This window comes from Rana temporaria, chromosome 1, assembly GCF_905171775.1.
Source record: "Rana temporaria chromosome 1, aRanTem1.1, whole genome shotgun sequence".
Lineage (NCBI taxonomy): Eukaryota > Metazoa > Chordata > Amphibia > Anura > Ranidae > Rana > Rana temporaria.
In genome coordinates this window covers 397631430-397644550 of record NC_053489.1, presented here as the reverse complement: position 1 = coordinate 397644550, position 13121 = coordinate 397631430, and positions in this window count along the sequence as shown.

Sequence of the window (13121 nt, the reverse complement as noted above, 5' to 3'; positions counted from 1 at the left end):
CCCGGAAATCGGAAGAAGAAGCTCCCCCTGGTAAAAGAGCTAAAGAAGACAGGGGGAGCCTCCGGAGCAGACTAATAAAATATTTTAATACCCTGTGTTTTTTATTTGTGTTTTTACCACTTTTCCTCCAGGTGAATGGGTAGGGGTACGATGTACCCCATATCCATTCACTTAGGGTGGGGGGCCGGTATCTGGGGGCCCCCTTATTAAAGGAGGCTCCCAGATTCCGATAAGCCTCCCGCACGCATACCCCGACAACCAACGGCCAGGGTTGTCGGGAAGGGGCCCTGTCCTCATCAACATGGGGACAGGGTGCTCTGGGGTGGGGGGGCCCCGCAGTGCGCCCCCCTGCCCCAGAGCACCCAACCCCCCCATGTTGAGGGCATGCAGCCCGGTACGGCTCAGGAGGGGGGGGGGGCGCTCGCTCGTCCCCACTCCTTTCCTGACCGGCCGGGTAGCGTGCTTTGGATACGGGTCTGGTATGGATTGTAGGGGGACCCCCTACGCCGTTTTTTCGGCGTAGGGGGGCTCTCCTTACAACCCATAACAGACCAAAGGGCCCGGTATGCTCCTGAGGGGGGAACCCATGCCGAATTTTTATTTAAAATCCGGCGGGGACTTCCCCCTCAGGATTCATAACAAACGTCGCACACGTGTAGAATTGGCGGGAATCCAAGTCGGATCTCCCGTCGCTTCTATGACGCGCACGTTGGAATGTGCTGTCAGTGAGTGCGAGATGTCGGCGAGATCTCGGCACCATGTCGCCGAGAATCAGCGCGATGCTGTCATGCTAAAAACACAATATCACAAACACCTACTGTATGGTTTATGCTTTGGAAATTAACAGGATAAATAGACCCACAGACATATATTAAGGATTGAAACATTAACTAGTCACAACATCTTGAGAAAGATTTAGCAAAATAATGCAGCACAGACAATTACATCAAAGTGAACACCCTAAAAACAACATACATTGACAACCTCACAAATATTTCAGGCGAAGATAGCCCCCACCCAAAATAAATAAATAAACCAGTCAAAAAACCCTTGATCAAAAACATATCTGTTTTGCAAAGACATAAATTCGATAAGGACACACAAATATAATCTTGCCAGCCGGTCCCACACACAATCTGACCTCTTTTCAGGGCAAGGTAACAAATGTTCTCTGCAAGCTTTATATAACATAGGCTTGTGTGCTAATGAGGCAATTGAAAACACATGCACAGCCCATGAAACCCACAAAACGCAAGTTCACCCAATGTAGAGACTGAACTTTAAAGTGGGTACACATGTTAAGGATGCCCTTAAATTACTAACCCAAAAAACCCGCTCTATGAGCATGCCCAGAAACATCCAAGTACTGTTCACACACAAAAAGCAACATCAAAAAATCTAAGTCCCTGGGCATGCTCAGATCACCAGAAATGCAGCTAGCAGAAAATAAGACAAAACCCTGTCCAAAATGAATCACATCATCCCGCATGCTACAAAATTAGAGATTGGACAAACACACCCTGGTCCGTGTGGGCAAACAAAGAGCCTAACATGGGCAAAAGTTATACCATAAATACCATTGCAGTCTATGGGAAATTACTTGTTCATTTTGCTAGACCCCACTTGGCTGGCTTATCATCTAATAATTGGCCTTAAAATGGGTATGGGGGCCTAGGTCCCACCTAAGGGACATACAGTACCTGCCGCCATTATTGTACTTTCAGCGTGATCTCATCACTCTGGTTCTGTCAGGGTACTGTAAATCTTGCACTGGCTGCCACAATAGGAAAAACACAGGAGAGAGAGGCCTTATTGATGGGGGGGGGGAATTCGACGTATGGGCACAGGCAGCACTGGACAGAAAGGCAGAGGCTCAGAGGCAGAGCTGGCTGTAGCGGAGCGGTACATCAGAGGCGGACTGGTGGTGGACGGTAACGATGTGACCGCAGGTACACAGACAGGTCACACTCACTGCCAGTGGCACTGTGATGATCAGGGGTGCACAGGGGATGTTTTCTTTCCTTCCTCCATTCCTCCACCGCTGCTGTGCCAGCGTCTCTAACACTGTACGGAGGGACTCTATAGTGGAGCGACTGCCTGTTGAGTTAGTTGCTGAGAGGGAGTAGGATCACCGGTGGCCGGGCGCCCTGGGTAGTAGTGCCACCGCCTCTCTCCAGAGTGCCCTAGGCGGCTGCCTAGTGGTAGCACCGGCCTGACTCCAAGGCAAATTGTAACCACTTCCTTACTATAGGATGTCATATGACATCCTGGACTTCAGTGGGGGGTATCTGAATGATGGGTGCAGATACAGGCATCATTCAGATATCCTTTTTTACAGGCGACGATTGTTCGCACCATAAGAACGATCATAGCGGCAGTTCCACCACTTGATCTTTCTTACAGGCGGCGGGAGGGGACATTCCCCCTCCCACCGCCATCCGATGCTTCTCTGGGCTCTCCCGTGCCATTGGAGGCCCAGAGAACGAATCGTCCGCCGCCGAATGAGGAGCATAGAGATTTAAAAACATAAACAAAGGTGCAATCACGGCTGAAAGCATGAGATTAGTGGGGTTTTTTTCCCCGATCTCATGCTTTCCAGCCTGGAGGACAGCCTCTCTCCATAAAGAGGACCTGTCACACACTATTCCTATTACAAGGGATGTTTAGGTTCCTTGTAATAGGAATAAAAGTGATAAAAAAAGGAAAAAAAAGTGCACAAATAAAAAAAATTACGTAAAAAGGAAAGAAAAAAATAAAAAATTAAACGGCCCCTGTCCCTAGGAGCTCACACTCAAAAGCGAACACGCATGTAAGTCCCGCCCACATATGTAAACGCTGTTCAAACCACACAGGTGAGGTATTGACGCGTGCATTAGAGCGAGAGCAATAATTTTAGCACTAGACCTCCTCTGTAACTCTAAGGCCCGGTACACACGGGCAAACATGTACGATGAAACCGGTCCGTCGGACCATTTTCACCGTACATGCCTGCCAGAGAGCTTCTGTACGATGGCTGTACTAACCATCGTACAGAAGTCTGCGCGTAAACAATACGCGGGGCGTGTCCACGTCGTCGCCGCGACAATGATGCGGCGATGACGCGGCGACGTGGGCGGGCCTGCCATTTAAAGGCTTCCACGCATGCGTCAAAGTCATTCGACGCATGCGAGGGACGGCGGGCACTCGGACATGTACGGTAGGTCTGTACTGACGACCGTACATGTCCAAGCGGGCAGGATTCCAGCGGACCGTTTTAAAACACGTCCAGGAATATTTGTCTGCTGGGAAAAGGCACGGCGGGCAAATGTTTGCTGGTATTCGGCCCGCTCGCGCCTACACACGACCAAACATGTATGCTGAAACTGGTCCGCGGACCAGTTTCAGCATACATGTTTGGTCGTGTGTACGGGGCCTTAGGCCGCGTACACACGGGCAAACTTGTACGATGAAACCGGTCCGCCGGACCGTTTTCACCGTACATGTCTGCCCGGGGATTTCTGTACGATGGCTGTACTAACCATCGTACAGAAATCCGCGCGTAAACAATACGCGGGACGTGTCCGCGGCGTCGCCGCGACGTTGACTCGGCGACGTGGGCGGCCCTGCCAGTTAAATGCTTCCACGCATGCGTCGAAGTCATTCGACGCATGCGAGGGATGGCGGGCGCTCGGACATGTACGGTAGGTCTGTACAGACGACCGAACATGTCCGAGCGGGCAGGATTCCAGCGGACTGTTTTAAAACAAGTCCAGGAATATTTGCCCGCTGGGAAAAGGCCTGGCGGGCAAATAATTGCTGGAATCCTGCACGCTCGGGCCTACACACGACCGAACATGTCTGCTGAAACTGGAAACTGGTCGTCTGTACGGCCCATAAACTGGTAACCTGTAAAAAAAAAACAAGCGTCGCCTATGGAGATTTTTAAGTCCCGAAGTTTGGCGCCATTCCATGAATGTGTGCAATATTAAGAGTTTTAAGAATTATTGCGCAAATACCTTTGGAGATAAAAAGTTGCAGTGACCGCCACTTTATTCCCTAGGGTGTCTTCTAAAAAAATATATATATAATGTTTGGGGTTCTGAGTAATTTTCGAGTAAAAAAATATGATGATTTTTACATGGAGAGAAGTTCCAGAATAGGCGTGGTATGGAAGTGGTTAAATAAATCACCGGCACTGCACCCCCCACCCCAAAGCACCTTGTCCCCATGTTGATGAGGACAAGGGCCCTTTCCCGACAACCCTGGCCGTTGGTTGTCGGGGTCTGTGGGCAGGGGGCTTATCGGAATCTGGGAGCCCCCTTTAATAAGGTGGCCCCCAGATAACAGCAAATACACCAAAAATCCGCGCTCACGAACATATACAGTTCAAAATAGACCCAGTAATATTGGGAAAGAGTAAAAGTTTCCAATAAAATATTTGGGAAGAAAATCCATTTATTAGAGATCAGCTCCAAACATATAATAAAAAGTCCATATGAACTTATGTACAAAGTTATGTAAACTGTATGGATAGGATGTGAATTCAGCAGGCAGCTAACAACCAGTCCATGGGCTCAAACCTCCCGGATTCAATAAACATGCTTTTAGATGGAGTACTAACAGTACCTTAGGGGCAGATGGTGGGATAGTGATGTTGAAGAGATGGCCGTTCAACTTTCAGCTAGAGCCTGAGCCTGACATCAGGCAGTCCGTGTATCCGATGTGTCAACACGGAGCAGGAGGGACGGAACCATCCGACGAATCCCACAGCCGGGGACACAGCGCAATGAGATCTGGAGGGACAGGCGCTCGTTCCGTCCGATCGTGACGACGTCACACGTCTGAGACGCCACTCTACGGTTGAAAACAGTGAAGCGAGGATGTGATAGATGCCCTCTGGTGGAAAATCCTTAGATTGCGCACTCCAATGCAATTAGGTGGAAGCCGCCATCGGGAAAAACAATATTAAAAATGAAGTTGATCTTAAAAACTTGAAAGATGGATTAGACTTCCATAAATAAGGGGATCAAAGGGGGTCAGATAATAGCCTTGACGACGCGTTTCGCGCTTCAAAGCGCTTTTTCAGAGTCAAGTATGTATCCCCAGATAACAGCACCCGACCCTATGTGAATGAGTATGGGGTACATCGTACCCCTACCCATTCACCTGGGGGAAAATGTTAAGTTAAAAAAACACACTACACAGATTTTTTAAATAATTTATTAGTCAGCTGGGGGGTCTTCTGCCGGCCCCCTCCCCCTTTAAGCTCTTTTACATGGGGGGTAGGCCCAGTCTTCTCTATCGTTTTCTGCCGGGGGGGGGGGTGGACTTCACCACCGCCTTTTGCCGGGGCCCCCTCCCCCTTTAAGCTCTTTTACATTGGGGGTGTGCGCCCGGTCTTCTCCATAATTTTCTGCCGGGGGAGCCGGACTTCTCCGCTGTCTTCTCTGTTCCCTCTTCTGCTGGGCTCCACCATGGGGCCCAGTCTTCTCTGCTGTCTTCTCTGTTCCCTTTTCTGCCTGGCTCTTCTGCGCATTCGCAGTACACAAATAAATCTCCCGCAGGTTCAAACGTACTAGCGGGCGCAGCCACTCGTTTTCACAAAAGTCACTTTCACTTTCAATTCGGCCCGTAAATGTTAAACAAACACATGTCACTACACTTCCCCACACTACCTCTTCTTTAGGGGTATATTTGAGCAAGAATATTTTATATTATGTGTTGGGATGGAATAAAACTTTTCAATGTGTTGTAGTTAAAAACATATAGGAGCAAGATAGAGTCTCAATCTTTTCCAAAAATCCAGACAGGGGTGGTGTGCCCCCAAGAGGTTGTTGGAGCTGGGCCTAGGTGCTCAGGAGCTGTCTGGATTTTTGGAAAAGTTTGAGACTCTCTCTTGCTCCTATATGTTTTTAACTACAACACATTGAAAAGTTTTCATCCATCCCAACACATAATATAAAATATTCTTGCTCAAATATACCCCTGAAGAAGGAGACACATGCGTTCTCTGTGTGCAAGAATTACAGTATCTTTAATTATGTAATGATGTTGACAATATTGTAAACATGGTTAAGCATGCTATGTGTCTTTACACATGTCTATTTTACATATGTCATTTTAAATTCTAAAGAACTTTGTGCCTCAAAAGACCACCGCAAGGGGATTTTGTTTTTTCCCCACTATTACTGGATGTGGCACTGAAACGCTCAATATTGCTGACTCATCCTTTGTGTATTATATTCTGTGTACACCGCCTGCACTGTATTATATACTGTGTACACTGCCTGAAGTGTATTAGAAACTGTACACAATGTATTACATACTGTATACCCCGCCTGCACTGTATTATGTACTATACACTGGCTGCACTGCATTATATACTGTGTACACTACCTGAAGTGTATTTAAAACTGTACATACTGTATTATATACTGTGTACACTACCTGCAATGTATTATGTTCTGTACACTGGCTGCACTGTATAATATACTGTGTACACCGCCTGAAGTGTATTAGAAACTGTACACAATCTATTATATACTGTGTACACCGCCTGCACTGTATTATATGCAGTGTACACTGCCTGAAGTGTATTATATACGGCACACCACCAAATGCACTGTCTATATAGTCTACACTGAATGCAGAGTAAATATAGGGATTTTTACTTTGCCTGCAGATTAAGGGTATCGGATATTTAAAATAAATCCAGGGGCAAACTACTGACCATGCCCACTTTTAATCATACCCACAAACCACACCCTCATTTGTAGCAACACCCACAGACCCCAAACCCTTTTTACCGCACCTGAAACAAAATGCAACAATTTTGGAAGAGACATACAAAATTCCTTGAGCAACATGAGAAGAGGAATGATGAGGGTGGGACCAATTGCTGAAATAGTGAGCAGGGGTTAGGAGGGTCTGGTTAAACAAAACCTGAGCCTATGCTGCTATGGGTCATGAGAGTGTAAAGCACACAGTGCAGGGGGCAGGATAGAGTAATGCACAGAGCTTAGGGGCCAGATTCACAAAAGAGATACGATGGAGTATCTCAGATACACCATCGTATCTCGGATTTTTACTGGTCCTATCTATGCACCTGATTCATAGAATCAGATACGCATAGATAGGGCTGAGATCCGACAGTGTCACACTGTGTTACACTGTCGGATCTTTTTTTTGATTTAAAAATGGTGCCGGGGGCGTTCCCGCTGATTTACACTGAATAATATGTAAATCAGCGAGATACGCGAAATTCACGAACGTACGCGGACCCGACGCTGTGTTCTTACATCGTTTCCGTAGCGCGGTACCCGTCGTATACTTACCCCTGCTAAAAGCAGGGGTAAGTATTGTTAAGTATGGCCGTCGTTCCCGCGTCGATTTTGAAATTTCCTACGTCGTTTGCGTACGCCGATTCACGAACACGCGCGTCGCAAGTCCCGCTCACGTCGCAACCACTGACGTCCTATTGACGTCAGTGGGAGCAATGCACGCCGGGAAATTCCCCGGACGACGCATGCGTATTTAAATCGGTGCGGGAGCGCGCCTGATTTAAATATGACACTCCCCTAGCCGCGGAATTTGAATTCCGCTGGGGGAGTTAGGATCCGCCGTCGCAAGTTTGGAGGTAAGTGTGTTGTGAATTTGACACTTTCCTCACAAACTTGCGAGGGCGGATCTTAAAACACATAGGTTACACGGATCTAAAGATCCGCTAACCTTTGTGAATCTGGCCCTAGAATGTCAAGATTAATTAACATACAGAGTGAGGTCAGAGTTTAGTAACATTGTTCAGGGTTCAGGATATAGCAGCACACATCTCAGGGGTTAGGAGTAAGAAGCACACAGAGTTAAGGGGTCAGGATTAAATAATGCACTGAGCTCAGTAGTCAGAGAGTTCGGGGGTAAGGAAGCAATGCACAGAGTTCAGAGGTCAGAATTGAGTAAAACAGGAAGTTCAGGGGTCAGGATTATCTAACAACCAGAGTACAGGTGTCAGGAATCTATAATGTCAATAGTTCAGGGGTCGCATACTAGCTCATTATGAAATACTTACCTTAGAATGAAGTGTCTGCATCACATCCCGGCCCTGCCCCCACCCCCTTGTCACTGTCTTTGATTGAGAGCATTGGGGGCCAATGGCTCCTGGTGCCCCAGCAAAGTCAGCGAGACCCAGAAGTGAGGGAAGAGAAGAGATGCAGTTGTGCACAGTGCTGGATTGAATGAGGGCTCAGGTAAGCATTAGGAGGGGCAAAACCAATGCTTAAACGTTTTTTACCATAATGCAAGTAATGTATTAAGGTGAAAAATGTTTAGGCTTTTGGAACCACTTTAATGTAGTAATTTAGATTAAGTAATATAGAGTAGTTCATGGGTCAGGAAGAAAGACAGAGGTCAGGATTAGGTAACACTGATCACAGCAGTCAGGAATAAGTAAGGCACAGAGTGCAGGGGTCAGGATAAAGTAATACACAGAGTTCAGGAGTCAGGATTAAATGAACACTAAAGGAAAATGTTTTATTTTTTAAAAATAACAAACATGTTATACTTACCTCCACTGTGCAGCTTGTATGGCCCCGATCCACGTCTCCCGCAAGAACTCCACACATTCATGCGAGGGAGCTCGCATTGTGTGGAGTCCTTGCAGGCGCGCTCCCGTGATACAGCCGACGGCCATAGCTGTCACTTGGCCCCGCCCCCTAGCGTACCGCATCATTGGTTGTGATTGACAGCAGCGCGAGCCAATGGCTGCGCTGCTTCAATCGACCAATGAATGAGCCGGGAAGCCGGCCAAGATGCCAGCGCATTCACGGCGCGGAACTTTCGAGGGGTCAGGTATGTAAACGGGGGGGCTGGGGAGGCCGGAATTGTCGGAAGTTTTTTCACCTTAATGCATAGAATGCGTTAAGGTGAAAAAAAATGTACCTTTACAACCCCTTTAAGACCCCTTTCACCCTGGGGTGTTTTTCAGGCACTTTAGCGCTAGAAATAGCCTCTGCTAAGCGCCTGAAAACAGCCGCTCATTCATTCTAGTGTGCCTTTTCACATTTACACATTTTGGAGCTCTTTCATATATAGGCCCGGATTCACGTAACACTTACGCCGACGTATCTTCAGATACGCCGCGTAAGTGTAAATGTGCCCAGTCGTATCTCTGCGCCGTACCCATAGAACTAGATACGCCTGACAATAGGCTTCCTCCGACCGACGTAACTTTCCTACGCCGGCGTATCGTGGGGACATATTTATGCTGGACGCATCTGGCGCTCCCATTGATTTCCTATTGAAATATGCAAATGAGGGAGATACGGCGATTCACGAACGTACGTGCGCCCCGCGCAGGCTACGCGCGGTGCGCCTAGGTTGTACGTCCAGCCTAAAGTTATCCCTCATAAAGCAGGTGTAACTCAGCAAAAGACGTGCACAGGTCAGCTGGAGAGCAGCTGCAGCAGCACCGTTACGGACGAGCTGAGCAACCCCACTTGCAGGACAACACATCTGTATGCCAACATGCCAGGGGCAGCCATGGTCATAGCACTACTACTGTGTCCACAGGCACGTAGGAGGGCACGGGAGAGGATATACCGAACGTGCATTATTAAATTCACTGCTCCCAAAAAAAGTCCGTTTTTAAAACTTTTTTTGCATTGAAACATGTCCCCTGGGGAAGGACCCAGGTACCCAAACACTTTTTAGGACAATAACTTGCATATTAGCCTTTAAAATTAGCACTTTAGATTTCAAACGTTCGAGTCCCATAGACTTTAACAGGGTTCTAAAGTTCAAACAAACTTTTGGTCTGTTCGCAGGTTCTGGTGCGAACCGAACAGGGGGGGGGGTTGTTCGGCTCTTCCCTATTCCCTAAGATCAGACTGTAAAAAATATGTTGAGTCCTGTTTGGTTTGCCAGCATAACAAGGGTCCCAAGACCAGGTCTTGGGGTCTATTAAGACCCTTACCAGTCCCAGAGCAGCCTTGGAAGAACATCTCTATGGACTTCATAGTTGATCTTCCCCCATCAGAGAATTTCACGACAATCCTGGTAGTAGTGGACCGACTATCAAAGATGGCTCACTTTTTGCCCATGCTTGGTAACACTTCCGCCATGGACACGGCAATTTTTTTATCAAGGAGATAGTCAGACTACACGGATTACCTGACAATATAGGCCCGGATTCACGTAGCACTTACGCCGACGTATCTTGATATACGCCGCATAAGTGTAAATGTGCGCCGTCGTATCTGTGCGCCGTACCCACAGAACTAGATACGCCTGAAAATAGGCTTTTTCCGACCGACGTAACTTTCCTACGCTGGCGTATCGTGGGCGCATATTTACGCTGGACGCATCTGGCGCTCCTATTGATTTCCTATTCAAATATGAAAATGAGTGAGATACGGCGATTCACGAACGTACATGCGCCGGGCGCAGGCTACGCGCGGTGCGCGTAAGTTGTACGTCCGGCCTAAAGTTATCCCTCATAAAGCAGGTGTAACTCAGCAAAAGACGTGCACAGGTCAGCTGGAGAGCAGCTGCAGCAGCACCGTTACGGACGAGCTGAGCAACCCCACTTGCAGGACAACACATCTGTATGCCAACATGCCAGGGGCAGCCATGGTCATAGCACTACTACTGTGTCCACAGGCACGTAGGAGGGCACGGGAGAGGATATACCGAACGCGCATTATTAAATTCACTGCTCCCAAAAAAAGTCAGTTTTTAAAACTTTTTTTTGCATTGATACATGTCCCCTGGGGCAGGACCCAGGTACCCAAACACTTTTTAGGACAATAACTTGCATATTAGCCTTTAAAATTAGCACTTTAGATTTCAAACGTTTGAGTCCCATAGACTTTAACAGGGTTCTAAAGTTCACACAAACTTTTGGTCTGTTCGCAGGTTCTGGTGCGAACCGAACAGGGGGGGGGTTGTTCGGCTCTTCCCTATTCCCTAAGATCAGACTGTAAAAAATATGTTGAGTCCTGTTTGGTTTGCCAGCATAACAAGGGTCCCAAGACCAGGTCTTGGGGTCTATTAAGACCCTTACCAGTCCCAGAGCAGCCTTGGAAGAACATCTCTATGGACTTCATAGTTGATCTTCCCCCATCAGAGAATTTCACGACAATCCTGGTAGTAGTGGACCGACTATCAAAGATGGCTCACTTTTTGCCCATGCTTGGTAACACTTCCGCCATGGACACGGCATTTTTTTTATCAAGGAGATAGTCAGACTACACGGATTACCTGACAATATAGGCCCGGATTCACGTAGCACTTACGCCGACGTATCTTGATATACGCCGCATAAGTGTAAATGTGCGCCGTCGTATCTGTGCGCCGTACCCACAGAACTAGATACGCCTGAAAATAGGCTTTTTCCGACCGACGTAACTTTCCTACGCTGGCGTATCGTGGGCGCATATTTACGCTGGACGCATCTGGCGCTCCTATTGATTTCCTATTCAAATATGCAAATGAGTGAGATACAGCGATTCACGAACGTACATGCGCCGGGCGCAGGCTACGCGCGGTGCGCGTAAGTTGTACGTCCGGCCTAAAGTTATCCCTCATAAAGCAGGTGTAACTCAGCAACAGACGTGCACAGGTCAGCTGGAGAGCAGCTGCAGCAGCACCGTTGCGGACGAGCTGAGCAACCACACTTGCAGGACAACACATCTGTATGCCAACATGCCAGGGGCAGCCATGGTCATAGCACTACTACTGTGTCCCCAGGCACATAGGAGGGCACGGGAGAGGATATACCGAACGCGCATGAACATCTTTGGCATGGGGGAATCAGAGGTGTATCACATCTTCAGATTCAGCCCTGATGCCATCCTGGAATTAGCCACAGCCCTGCATGATGACATCACCAGCAAGACACAACGCTCACATGCAGTGCAGCCACTGGTCAAGGTACTGGCAACACTGCATTTCCTTGCAAGTGGATCTTTTCAACGTACAAGTGGAGTCATGTCTGGGATGTCACAATCCACCATGAGCAGATGTGTGCACCAGGTTGTCCCCGCAATCTTCACACGCATGTCCCACCACATCATCAAACCCACCCATGAGCATCTGCGGCAGAAGGCAATGCAGGATTTCTACAGAATTGCCGGATTCCCACGCACCGTGGGGGCCATTGATTGCACACATGTGGCACTACGGCCCCCCGTGCCACAGAGCACATATACCGCAATCGTAAGCAGTGGCATTCCATCAACATACAGGTGATAGCCGATGCCCAATGCCTCATATGGCACGTCTGTGCCAAACACCCAGTCTCTTTTTCATATATTGTTTTCCTATTTCAAAGGTTTTTTGTAAAAGTAGACGCAAATTCTAAAAGTGTACCCCCTATTATTTGAATGACTATGAGATGTCTAATCAATATGTGTTCCCTTTTAGTTACACAATTCTTTGAAGAAGACCTTGTAGGTCGAAACGTTTGTTAGATTGTTTATGCTACAATACATATTTTTGGCTGTATAAACACTATTTGTGTACTGTATTGCATATCTATGTAAACGCTGACTGTGTACTTGTCATAGCTCATATTCTATCCACTTTTGCTATTTCATTCTTGCCCGATTTTTTTATCATGTGAATAAATATAATTCTTTACTACATGGTATTATATTCTTCTACACTAGCTGCCTAATAACCCCACCTGGGAAAATCCGTTCATCATTCATATCGGGGTGAGCAGCCATTTTTCATTCCACGTTAGTGTCCATGTCCCTTCTATTTCTAACACCCAGGGGCCAGCCACGACAGCTACATATACTGTCAAAGCAACATCCCAATGGAATTCGAACAGAACGTGTACAGGGACAGCTGGCTGGTTGGTGAGTGACATGGGAGTCAGGCATGACTGTCCGACCCCATGATGCAGACATCACGAGAGGCACATGCACGACTAACATCCTCCCGTCTTTTCCCTTCCAGGTGACTCCGCATATGCACTTGGGCCCCATCTCATGACTCCATACCGGAATCCCCAAACCAGAGGAGAGAGAAGATACAATGCTGCACACATACGTACCCGTGCAGTGGTGGAGCGCACATTTGGCATCCTGAAGTCCCGTTTCCGATGCCTGGATAAGTCCGGGGGGACCCTGTTGTATTCCCCA